General features: G+C 41.1%; 1 protein-coding gene across 2 annotated transcripts in view; it reads left to right on the forward strand.

The window, feature by feature from the left end:
• The first annotated feature begins 1,052 nt into the window (after window positions 1-1,052).
• The window catches only part of CNTN5 (contactin 5), a 1,042,858-nt gene continuing 1,031,211 nt past the window's right edge, over window positions 1,053-12,699 (forward strand). The window contains exon 1 of one of the 2 annotated variants that reach the window (XM_038372749.2): window positions 1,053-2,020. The gene's annotated coding sequence lies outside the window, so the exon portion shown is untranslated. The remainder of the gene's footprint in view (window positions 2,021-12,699) is intronic. The other variant, XM_038372738.2, reaches the window with a different exon arrangement.

The following is a 12,699-nucleotide window of genomic DNA, read 5'->3' on the forward strand; positions in this document are numbered from 1 at the left end:
AAAAATGCGTGCCACTCACCAGTGATGTCTCATCTTGATAGCCGGGTCAATATAAATTATTAAATCCATAAGAAAACCATATTACCAGCTCTGATTTAAGACAACTACTATGCAAATCTAAAACAAATACAGACGGTGCCTTTACCGATTGCACAGAAAATACCTAGGTCCCAAAATAAATACAAAGTTGTGTAGAATGTTTTTTTGTACACCAACCTCCAGCTTGAGAGAGTATCCCTCACTGAAGTGGAGTCACTGAAGCAGAGGAAAAGCTCAGAGTTAGACAACCATCATTCAGTTAATACGTAAGGAAAAGGAAAAAACAAACAAACCCTAATTACTAGCAAGAGGCGAAAACGAAATAAAAAGTATAGAAGGGCAAGGAAGCATTAAATGTTAAGAAGAACGTTGTGTCTTCCACAGGAGAAGAAAAAAAAGATTAAAATCAGCCTACTTCCTAAGGCTAGCCATTAAAAGCACAGAGTGGGAATGAGTGAGAAGAAGCAGAGAAGAATAGGAAAGGCTAATTTTAATTAATGGAAAGGCTGCAAGATAAAGCACCCAGTCCCAACATTAGAAGCATCGAGCTAGAAGCTATGCTGCATGTGACTGTATGTGCCAATTAGGAGCCCGTCAGACCACCAAGCAGAGAATAAAGGAGCCAGAAGAAGAAGTGCTGTGGTGCTGGAGATAGAGTGATTTGAGTCACCTGTGTTTTAAAAAGGGGGTGGAGAGTTGGACTTGAGTGAGAGTCCTGCAGTTTCACATATTAATGTAAAGCATTAAAGCGGAGCACATTGTAGTTAAACACAGACACAACAGAGACCCACATGGAGAAATACATGGGGGTAAGTGAGGGACCATAATTTATTTAACTAGTATTCAATTAAAATCAGATGAATCAAGGGAATTAGAGAATGAATCGGAGAGAAGGAAGGGATAGGGAGGACTGCCAGAACAATGGCACTAAAGCTGCCAGCCTATAAATTTACTGCCTGTGTTATTTTTCCAATTATAGCCACGGTGATCTAGAAATTCAGGAAGTCTGGTGTCTTAAGGCTAAACCTGCTCTCTCTTTGGCTAGGGGAGGAGGACTGTTGCGAGGATCACCTTCTCTACTGGACTTGGACCCTGCACGTTGCATGCCTGGGGCTCAGGGAACCAGGAGAGAAACTAGAGCCATCACCATATAAAACACAACCAATTAAAAATAATAATAATAAATGGGGGTGGGGGGGGGGAAGAGAAGTGTTCTGATTAAAAACCACCCCCAGCTGATCAGCTTGTTCGGAGCTCTAATTAGTTTTGCGGCTGCCAGGAAAGAGAAGGAGCAACAAGATGCGGGGCCAGCCAACACTTTGCAGAAGCCAGCTAGCAGAATAAACCTGTTCCATGTAAATTCAAATTCAGAGACAAAGAGGAGGAGGAGGAGGAAGCCCTGCGCGCTCAGGAGAGAGGAAGCCAACCCCATCCCTGCAGAGTGCAATATATGGTTTTAAAAACCCCGTCCCCGGGCAAAGGCTGCTTTACGCCCAGGGACATGCTAAATGACCCTCTTCAGCAAGAGGCAGGGAGGAGGCGCTGGGGGGGGGGGGGGGGGACACACACACACACACACACACACTCAGCTCGCCGGGAGGACCCAGCCAGTCAGAGGCGGAGAGCGAGGGGGAAGAGCGAACACATTGGAGGAGAAATCGCTGCACAGCAGAACACCGGCCAGAGGAGGTGCTTCCCCGCTCTCCCCATATAACCACCCCGAGAGCAGGGGCGAGCAGAGCCGGCCCGGAGCCCCAGCAGCAAAGTGCTGGGCGGGGGAGGCTCGCCGAGGATGCCCGTCGCCGGATCGCGTCCCCAGCCCTGAGCGCCGCGGAGGCCGGGCGATCCGGAGGGCTCCCTCGGGACTGCTGGACGAGAACCCCGCGATTGGCTTGCGCCCCGCGGGCTGAGCGCCGGCTGCGGCCGGGAGGATGGGAGACTGAGAGCCGGGGGCAGAGCGAAGGTCCTTCCCCCAGCAGCGGTAAGTGGCCAATACCGTCGCTCTAGCCAGCCCTTGAGTCCCCCTGATTCGACTCCTGAGTGCGCTCAAGTTGTTTGTTTCCCTAGCCCTCGGTGCCTCTCCGCAGGCAGATGGAAACCATCCCGTCATTGCGCCAATGTTGCCGGGTCGCGATGCTTTGAGGTGGGGCGTCTCTTTGGGCGAAGAGGATTAAAAGGATCAGAACCCGTTCCTAACAAAAAGTTGGAGCAGGCATAGTCATGATCGGCAGCATGCCTCCCTCTCATTCAGCTGCGCGGCAAACTATTGCTGAGGATTAGTTGTTGAAGAGAGAAGGTCAGATGCACAGAGCCAGTAAATGCTCTAGAAGCAGCCTACATGTGCAAATTTCTGCCGTTTGGGAGGTTTTATAGTTGAGGATGAAACAGAGTGTGTTGAGCTGACAGTTTATTGTCCCACTGAAAATCAGCAAGTTGAGTGGTGGGGAAGTTCAGACTGATGCTTGGCAAGGAGATAAACAATACCCTCTGAATTAGTGCCTGAAACCTGTTCCAACAATTGTCAGCCTAAACAAAGCAGAGGGAATTACAGAAAGATGCTTTCTCTCTTGATAAAGGCAGTGGATAAGAGGATGGTGTGGAACGTTTATGAGCGGGCTTGAAAATGAACTGAGAATTATTCCTGTAACATGCAGTAGAGTATTGTGTTTCTAAGATTTTTATCTCCGAAAGAATCAGTATCCATTAGGCCTGTTATATTTATTCAGAGTTTCACTTTTACTCCTTCTGATCACAGAAAATGCCTAAAAACCTATTCTGGCATCATTTAATGTGGCCACATGAAAGCAAAGTTTCAGAAATTTGCCATAACGTTCTTAGTTATGTTTGTTTACTTTTTCTTTTTTAAAATTACCACCTTCCATATTTATTTTCATATTTTTAATCGGCTAACTAAGGACCTGATCTCAAGCCCTTTTAAATTCACTGGAGTCTCCTCATTGACTTCAACAGACTTTGTAGCAGACCTTGAGGGAGCATCTCTACAAACAAATTCTCCATTCACTGAGTCCCAAAAGCTGAGATGAACTCCGTACAATTAAAAAATTGGGTGACGTTTTAAAATTAATGATGATGCATGCAATTAATTATTGCTGAATTATAGTAGAACTCACCCAGAAGTACTTATGACAATCCATATTAATGCTAAATGAGTTCATCATTATTATTACAGTGAATACCAAAGGAATTAGCAATAATTGGGCTATTTTACAGTATTACCAAAATGTCTCGAGGAATTTGTAAATACCTCATACACTTTTTTTTTACTCGTTTTTTTCCCCCTCAGCTTGACATTCATCTGAAAACAAGTGAACAAACTTTCAGTGTCTATTCTGCATCTAGAAAGGAACTTGTTTACTAATGTTGAATGAAGTACCCAGTGTGAAGGACAGAGGATTGACAATGATCAGAGAGTACTCTGAGAAAAAATGATTTCATGTACAAAGGCTGTGTGTGCCAGTTTAGGTTTAACAAAGTAAATGAATTAAGAAATGGTAGTGAAGAAGACAAGATATTATCTTCTTCAGTATATGCAATGGAGGGGGGCGGGGGGAAATCAGGAAGAAAGAATAAGGAATGGAAACAATTTTTAAAGAAACCTAAAGCTCTTCAAGTAAGATCAGAGAAAATCCAGCAATCAACAACATTCAGTTCTTTCATTCCTTATAGCGCAAATGCCCGCGCAAAGACTCAACAGAGCTAAGATACAGGTGGGAAGATTGCTACAGATGAGCAGGAGAATCAGAATGAACAGTTTGATCTTGTTGCTTATTATAAGAAACTTGAAGGTCACCTTTTGTTGCCTGGGTAAAATTTCCTGGAGGGAAATGCTAATGTGGCTTGATAAATAAGAGCAGATGCCGTAAGAATGATATTAGAAATGTGAAGAACCAGGCTGGCCAAATGATATCCCAGAACTTGCTAGGAAATTTGCTAGAATGTTACTTTCTTAGCAAGCCCAATATTTAAGATAAGATAATGGGAACAATAAGATAATCAGCTGCTAGAAAGATGAGAGAAGCCTCACTGAGAGAAAAGAACAGGGCTAGGTAACTTTAAGAAATGTGCAACTTGGTAGAAGACTGTCAGCATAGATTCCCTAAAGGAAGGTCATGAGTTGCAAATTTGCTTGAGTTCTCTGAACAAGTTGCTGACATGGTAGTCTATTGGGGAATCAGTGGGTATGATTTATGTGGGTTTCAGAAAATATCTAGTTGTGTACTCCAGGAAATATTGATCTGCAAAGTGAGTTTTGATAGTATTGGAACAGGTTCAAATTTACTGGGAGGGGGGCTTTCAATAAAGGGTAAAGAGCGCTTGAGTGAAGATGGAGGTGAAAAGCATGGTGCTGTATGTGACAATATAAAGTCCACTTTTCTTTTTCCATATGTGAAAGATCTATCAGACGGGGCAAATATGCTAGCAATATGGAAAAACGAGGTGGGAGTCTAGTCCAGTTGAACAGAATCAACAAATGGAAAGTTATCTGGCTAGGTTAGTCATTGAAGCAGTTACTATAAGTGGCTAATGCAAGGCAGGGTAACAAAGTATGTATTAGTAATACTCCCTGTGAGCCTGCATTGAGGCAACTGAGATGATTGTCTTGGTGACTTTGCTAAAATGGTTCTTCTGGATATTGTCTTTCTGTATCCAGCCTGAAACATAGATCTTTAGTCCTCAGAATGCACTGCATAATTTCCCACTGTTGTTCTGCTCCTCCATATGCTCCTACTAACAGCTTGCATGTTACACTTTCTGTCAGTTTAGAACAGCTTAGATCATTTCAGCTATTTCTTAGAGTTTATAACACAAAACAGTACATTGAAAACTCCCAGGCTGGCCATCCTGAAGTCCTAATTCCTCAGACACTTGACTGCTAGTGCTATGCTGATGAGAATTTCAGAATTGGTGTTTTTCTTCCGCACATCACTTCTCTGATGCTTTCTTAGGAGCTGCTCCAATGTGTACTATCAACTTCTTAGCACTTTACAACAGGAAAAGAGTCCAGTTGGAAATGTTGGCATCCCTAAAGAGTTTTATTTTTTGAACATTTGTGATCAATAACTCTACGTTTGAAGCCGGTACACGTTTTTAAAAAAAATAAATAAATATTTTTTTAGAGCTGCATAAGATGGAGACTTTTTGATTTTGTTTTACGTTTTGAAAAAAATTCAAAGCCTATAAAAAGATCTTGGAATAACAGTTCTGTGCCTTGAGAGGGGTTGTAAGCAGCAGCGAAGTGTGTTCTTAAGTGGAAATAAACGTGATTGTATGTATAAGGAGTTTCTTGTAGGATTTATGGAATTATCCAAAAAATGTAGGAATACTAATCAAAAAAGTGAACTCTGTTCACACCTGACTTCCTAGAGGGATTTCAGGATGATTTCTCTTTGTATTTTCTTCAAGTCAGGAATCAAAGCTTTCAGAGTACTGACTGGATGTAAAATAAAGGAGTAGAGTATTTGTAAAACATTGATTGTGCTCTGAATTATCACCCATGCTGTAGTTGATGTTCTTGACCATCTTTATGCAAAACTCAATCCTGTGCTGTGATACAAATGGGCTGAGCCTGTGTGATGCCCCACTGTAGTTGTTTGGCAGCAGTGTACCTGCATAGATCATGAAGCAGAAATGAAGCCCTGTTCATGCATTCATATTCATTAGTCTTCATCATTATGGTCACTCCCTTATGTCTGTCTCAGGATCACCTTTCTAAACTCCAATCTAGAAGTGTTAACTCATCTCCTTTCCCATAGCTGGAAACTGGAAACATATAGCGTTTCTCAGAAATGTTTACTGACGTTCTTCCCCTTTTAAGGATCCAATATAGAGTATCGCTTCTGACTTAATGACTGTCTTCTGTGAAATTACAGCCACCCTTAAGCCATCAGCCTCATCTGTTCTGTTTTACCTCTTTGTTTCTATTTCTTAGAATAGGAGACAATAGGAAATGATCAACAAGAACACGAAAAAAACAAAATTTATTTCTTAGTTTTGTTTCATTGTTTTTGTAGCATTTATCACATTGCATCCATTACAAAAATAATAATAATGGGGGGGAGGGGAGGAACATACACAATGTCAACAGAAGGTGGCATAAAAACTAAAAACACAACTCCTGTGAATGTCACCTGCAAACAGTGAAGAAAATTTTAACAAAGATGATATAGTGATCATAGTTAAAACTGTAGCATCTGCCAAAAGTTCCCCCACAGATTTTCACTATAATTAGAATAGGAAAACTGTAGTATCTGTCAGCAAATTTTGCCTTTTTATCAGCCATTGCTGTATTTGGTATTTATATAGCTCATTTGTGGCTAGATTTTCAGAGAAAAATGGGAGCTGAGCAGTTCTGAAAATCTGGCCACAAATGCAGATGCTGAGCACTTCTGAAAATCAGGCCACTTGTTTAGGTGCCAAAGTGGGAACAAAGCTCCTCTGAAAATCTGTGCATAAGCCTGAGAAGCTCTTTACAAATATGAACAAATTAATCTTCTCAATTTTTACCTCTCAGGCTTTATTGCCCTCATTTTTTTACAGACATAAACTCATTTTTAAGAAAATCCCCATTTCAAATTAACCACCAAAATGTAACTAACCAAACAAAATAAAACCTAGGGGAAGCAGACTGTAAACTAAGTCAGACTCTAAACTAAGTCAATCAACCAATTTAATGAGCCTTCCTAAATCCTGTCAAACCCAGTTTGGCAGACTACCATGAAAAATAAATTCCAAAGGCAGGAGTCTTTTTTGAGAACACCATGCTGGTGGCTGTAAAAAGCCTTGAAACTGGTGTTGTGAATGTTCTAGCCAATCATAATTTCTGTGATGGAGTTCAGGATGAGAATCAGCCCATGAAAACTGCATTCATTGTAGCGATGCCCCCTCTCCATCCAGATAGCACCCAGAAGTGTGTATGGAAAAGTACGTGTTCTTAGCACATCTAGCTCAACTATGCTTCCTTCTGAAGTTTCTGTGAGGATATCGATAGTAGCCCTAATCAAAGTGCATTGCAGTCACCTAGACATGTAAAAGAGGACTGTCATTAAGTTCAAGTGCAAGAGAAGTAGCCATCACCCCCGGCCAGTGAGAAAGGATAAAAGGCATTACAAGCTATTGCTGCTAGCTGAAACACTGAGTGTTACTATGGATCCGGGGAGCCTAAATGGTGACTCGTTTTGGCAGATGGACATACACCCCTGGTAATTGGTGTAAATACAGCATCAGCCTGCTCCTATCAATGTTCCCCTTTCTGACTAGCATCCCATCCATAAGGATCCAGCCAAAACCAGTTTCTTTTCATTGACTTTATGGACTTTATGAAGTGCACTGGGGACCTGGCCCTGCAGATTTAATTTATCTAGGAAGAGATTCTACAGTGATGTGTGGTGTCGAAACCATGGATGCATGGATAGGACCGTCACTGATAAAACACTGCAGTCAGTGGTATCTGATCTGATAGAATCATCATGAACTGAGCCCCTTACCCTGACCCATCACTAGGAGAAGATTCTCAAATGTCTCTCACACACAATCACAATTCCTGCTCAGCTCAGAAACCAGATGGATAGGAATCCAGCAAATCCGTGGAATCCCAGGGATGTTGTATTTTCTACAGCCCTATTTTCTCAGTAATCTTCCTTGAAAATGTATGCTTGAGGATGGAGAATAATTAGTAATGATGTTAACATCCCAAGATGCTTTCTTGACCGAGGGGCTAACTACCACCTGGAGCTGTAAAAGTCAACTTGCACTTTGACTTTTGTAATGCAGCCATTATCCCCACTAAATCACTGCAGAATTTAACCACTCATCTCACAACTACATCATCTGGCTAGTGGTTGTTTGCAGCATACACCCAGAATTTTAAGGAACAAAATGGGATGAAAATTAGCCAAATGTCTATGCATTTCTCACCTCTTATTATAACATTCTTCAGTCGTATTGAACCAGCAGTCATCCAGGTTTATCATGTTTGCATTACTTTGATGTAAGGTCTGTCTACTTAGCCTTTTATTTTTTTGCTTTCTCCCCACTTTTGTTCGTGGATAAAACAAAAGAAATTCTTGCAATACAATGAAAGGGGATATTTCTGAACTGCCTGGAACTAGAAAGTATTGAAAATTTTGTGAATGATTCTATTCTCATGGGAATTCTGGTCTACCTAAAACACAGATATTTAATTGTATTTCAGACAAGCATTAGAACTTTTGGATGCTCAGCTAGATTAATCTTCCAGTCTTTTTGAAATTCTGCACACACACCTTTTTATTTCACAGAAAGCAGTAAATCTTTTGCCATCATCTGGAATTGTATGTGTCCATAGTTGACTTTTTGGGTCAAATTCAAAAGCTACAGTAAACAGGGCCTCTAATTCTGCAGTTACAAATTGGAAGGTGGAAATAATTCCATGCGCAATTTTGTACCTGCAGTTTAAGTCGTTTTGATGTCTGAGTCACTGATTGTACCTGTAAATTAGGTTATCTATGTGCCCTAAGCTGTGGATGCAAAATTGTACCCAAAAATTATTTACATCTGTGGTTTGCATACAGAAAAAATGGTGGCATCAGATTAAAAATGTGGCCCCTAACTCTAAATCTTTTCAATTGTAGAACTGAAAGAAGTTATTTGCACCACAGGCAAAATTGACTGTTAATTTTGATTAATTGAAAAGTGTGTTGGTTTTGTTCTTATCCTGTTTTGTTATAGCAACAAATGCACTGTATTTTAGCCTGCTCACATTACTTGCATCTGCTGGAGCTGAGCAGAACTATAAATTTCTGCTTCTAGCACTCGCATGCAAAAAGTGACATTTTCATAAGGATTCAGAGAGCAATTTTTTTGTTATGGTAAAACAAAAAACCTGTTTTATGAAAGGAGAAAATGCACAGGTTTCACAAAAACAATTCTCACCCAAGATTAGATTTTTCCTTTTGTGGAAGAAGAGATATAAGAACAAAGGTACTTTGCTTATTCAGATCCACAAAACTGTACAAATCTCTGGAAAATTTTCTTAAGTTGCTAATAATGTTGGGTTTTTTATGGATAAAGAAGCACTGAACATTAGATGTTAGGATATAGGGCTCTGGGGGGTTAACATACAGAATGGTACGTATAATGGAGTTCTGATTGTTGCATGGAGAAGTTTTCACAATTTCCTCTGAATTCTATTTTGAACTTGGAACATCTTATCATTTCCCCCATTATTCCTGGTCTCCTAGAGACCTTATATCTGAGAGAGAAGAGCTATATCCCATAGCTGTGCATCATAACCATGAACGTATTTCTTAAAGTTCCCCTCCCCCACCATCATGTTCCCATTACACCTCTGGCATTTAGGGCAGCGACAAAGTTCCTCCACTCCTGTTGGTTTCTGGCAAGTCTTTCAGTGGTGGCCCAGGTTTTTCAGCTCAACTTCCACAGCTCTTCACCATGTTGTTTTTGAGCAGCCTCGTTTTCACTTGCTTTCAGATGTCTATTTATTTTATTGCTACTCTGGTGACGGAATTAGTTTCCATCAGAAGCACATGACCAATCCATCTCCAGCATCTCCTCTTGCCTGCACTGTGTGAATAGGTCTTGGTTTGAGATTGTTCTGGGCCAAAAGATATGGAGGATTTTTCTGAGGCCGGTTATATGGAATGAAGAAAGTTTGGACATGTCTTACTTTCTCATTCCCCAGCATTCTGCACTATAAATTAGTGTTGAAAGTACGCAACTCTGATAAATCTTGAGTTTGGTTTTTGGTGTTGTATTATGACATGTACAGTTACTAAAATCCACTGTGTTTGGCTGAATTAACACTGATATCACAAAGCCACGGCCCAATAATTAACAGTTGAAAAGTACTTTGAGATCGTATTTTCTTAGATTTTATTTTACACAGTGTGTTGTCCAGCTTTATGAAATCTCACATAGAACAAATCTTATAAAAAATAAATATGTGAATGTCAGAGTAGCTTTTAGGTGTGTGATTCTATCGAAAGGCAAATTTTCCTTGTGATTGATCAAAAAATAATTCTGGTGGTGGGTTTTAGACATTTCAACTTTTGAGGTGAGATAAGCACTTGATTTTTTTTTTCCCCCAGCCTCATGGCTCACAATATGTTCAGAATGTCCCATTGCAGTGTAATATATGCACTTCTGCGTATTATTGCTTACATAAACCTCAGCTCAGGGAACTGGGAATAAGACTCATGGCTATTCTGGAGTCATAACATCCCTTTGCTGTGTGTGCCCACTTTGCTGATTGCAAATGCCTGTGTAGGATTTTCTCTTTTTCTGTACTTGCTGAAGCAGGTCGGACTTTCTATCTGTTGTTCTTTGATCAAGGAAACCAGCCTCTAGCAAGCCCTATTAAATTGTAAAAGGCATAATGGGCAAAAGTGTAACCCTTAGCTATAAGCTAGTAGATATAACCATGTCATCTTTGATAAACTGGGAAAAGGTCTTTACTCCATTTAATAATTCCAGCGGGAGGCAGCTACACCTATACCAGGAGTCTTAATCAATCAGGTTTAATTTTTGCACGTTCCTGTTGTGCTAAATTTGTCAAGTTGACATATTGGGTGAATTTAATTATTGTAAATACACTAAGATGGATTCTTTCTTTTCAGTGCTCCTTGTGGATAAGATTAGTGCTTATTAGCAATGAGTACAAAATAGTACAATTTTCTTGTTCTGCATAACATAAATGTGTTGAACACTATCACTAACACTGTATAACTTTTAGAATTGGGAAATGTCCCACATTTAATCAAGGATAAGTGGAATTATTTTTAAAAACATGGACCAGGAAAAGACACTTGTTTAAATTCTTGTCAGAAATCGCCACTAGGAGTAATTAGAAATATGGGGTATGTGACACTGAACCCTAATCATGAATTTATTATTCAACTAAAAAATGTATTGTGACAAAATCCTTGTGTGTGTCATTTGCAGTCTGTGTTCAGTCCAAGTGAGGATGCTTCTAGCCAATTGGCAGCTGTCCACTCAGTAGATCACCTGGAAGGCAATGTTTACAAGGAATACATCAATGTACCTCCTCTGATGATAAATCTCCAAGATACCCAAACGTAAAAAAAATTGCAAATGGCCTGTTGCTCAGAACAGGGGCATCAGCACATTTGAAGATATGTGTTTGAAGTGGAAACACCTTTGGCTAGAAGAAAATGGTACCAACAAAACCATTTGTTATGCCCAATCAGGTTAACTAAGCAAAAGGCTCTTTTAAAGAGGGTGACCTATGGTGGAGATGGTAAATATTGTGTGGTAACTACCTGCAAGAGACATTTTTACGGTCAGCTGGAGTGTGAGATCACAAAGGTATATACATCAACTGGCCATGTGGCAATTCCCCCTGTTCCTGTTTCTGAAAATAAAACAGTCATCTCTGATCCAGAGTATCAAGATCTAACCATATGAAGCCTACCAACATTTTGTGTATATATACCCCACTTGATTAAAACTAAAACAGCTAATGAAAAGAAAACTTGATAAAACTGATAACAAAATTGATGAGGCAGAACAATCCCTTGCCAGGTTAATGTGTGGAAGTAATAACATATTAGTTATACCTCCCTGGATGGAAATTGGGTTAAAAGGATGAATTGTTGTTTAAAATATTGCAGTTGACTTTATTTTAATTGTGTTGTGTAGTATGTATTGTAAAATCAGAAGGTTGCAGAAGGGATATTAAGTTGTCCCTGAAAAGTCTCATGGGGAGGCCCAGTGTCAACCTAGAGCAGTTGTTACAAACACTCTTCCACCACCACCACATACTTGGACAGTACCAGAAGAGAAAAAAAAAATCATTGTGTTCATGAGGCTTGCAGTTTCTATAGAGGTGTATCAGGAACTAGAACACCTCTATGTAGGATTGTGAGAACTGGGGGAGCAAGAGGGACACCCTACCCACTTTTTAACATGGGTGTAGTAGCCTCAGGAAGTTGTGGCAAGGGCTTCACTTTCTGGTGGGGGAGGTGATCAGCTCCCCTGCCACAAAGCGCAGTCCCTGCCAATGGTACCAGCCTCTTCCCTGTGGTGGTGGGGCTAGGTGGGCCTTAGCCCCCTCCTTCTTCATGGAGGGTAGAGACACAGACTGGGTACTGCTCATGGGCACTCCAGCCCCCTGCCCATGGCAGGTGAAGGCTCATAGCAGCCTGGGCTCACTGGAAAACTCTTACCATGACCTGGCTCTGGTTTCCAGCATAAACAGGGGGCAGGACCACAAGGGGAAGAGGAGGAGCAGAGGGCAGGGCCATTATTTTGGCACCTCTGGCCCGCAACTTCTACACAGGTTCCGGCGATCCTGCCCTTACACCATCATTAGGCCTCATAGATTCATAGATACTAAGGTCAGAAGGGACCATTCTGATCATCTAGTCTGACCTCCTGCACAGCGTAGGCCACAGAATCTCACCCACCCACTCCTACGAAAAACCTCACCTATGGCTGAGCTATTGAAGTCCTCAAATCATGGTTTAAAGACTTCAAGGAGCAGAGAAGCCTCCCTCAAGTCACCCATGCCCCATGCTACAGAGGAAGGCGAAAAACCTCCAGGGCCTCTCCAATCTGCTCTGGAGGAAAATTCCTTCCCGACCCCAAATATGGCGATCAGCTAAACCCTGAGCATATGGGCAA

This window comes from Dermochelys coriacea, chromosome 1 (assembly GCF_009764565.3).
Source record: "Dermochelys coriacea isolate rDerCor1 chromosome 1, rDerCor1.pri.v4, whole genome shotgun sequence".
NCBI classification, from domain to species: Eukaryota; Metazoa; Chordata; order Testudines; family Dermochelyidae; genus Dermochelys; species Dermochelys coriacea.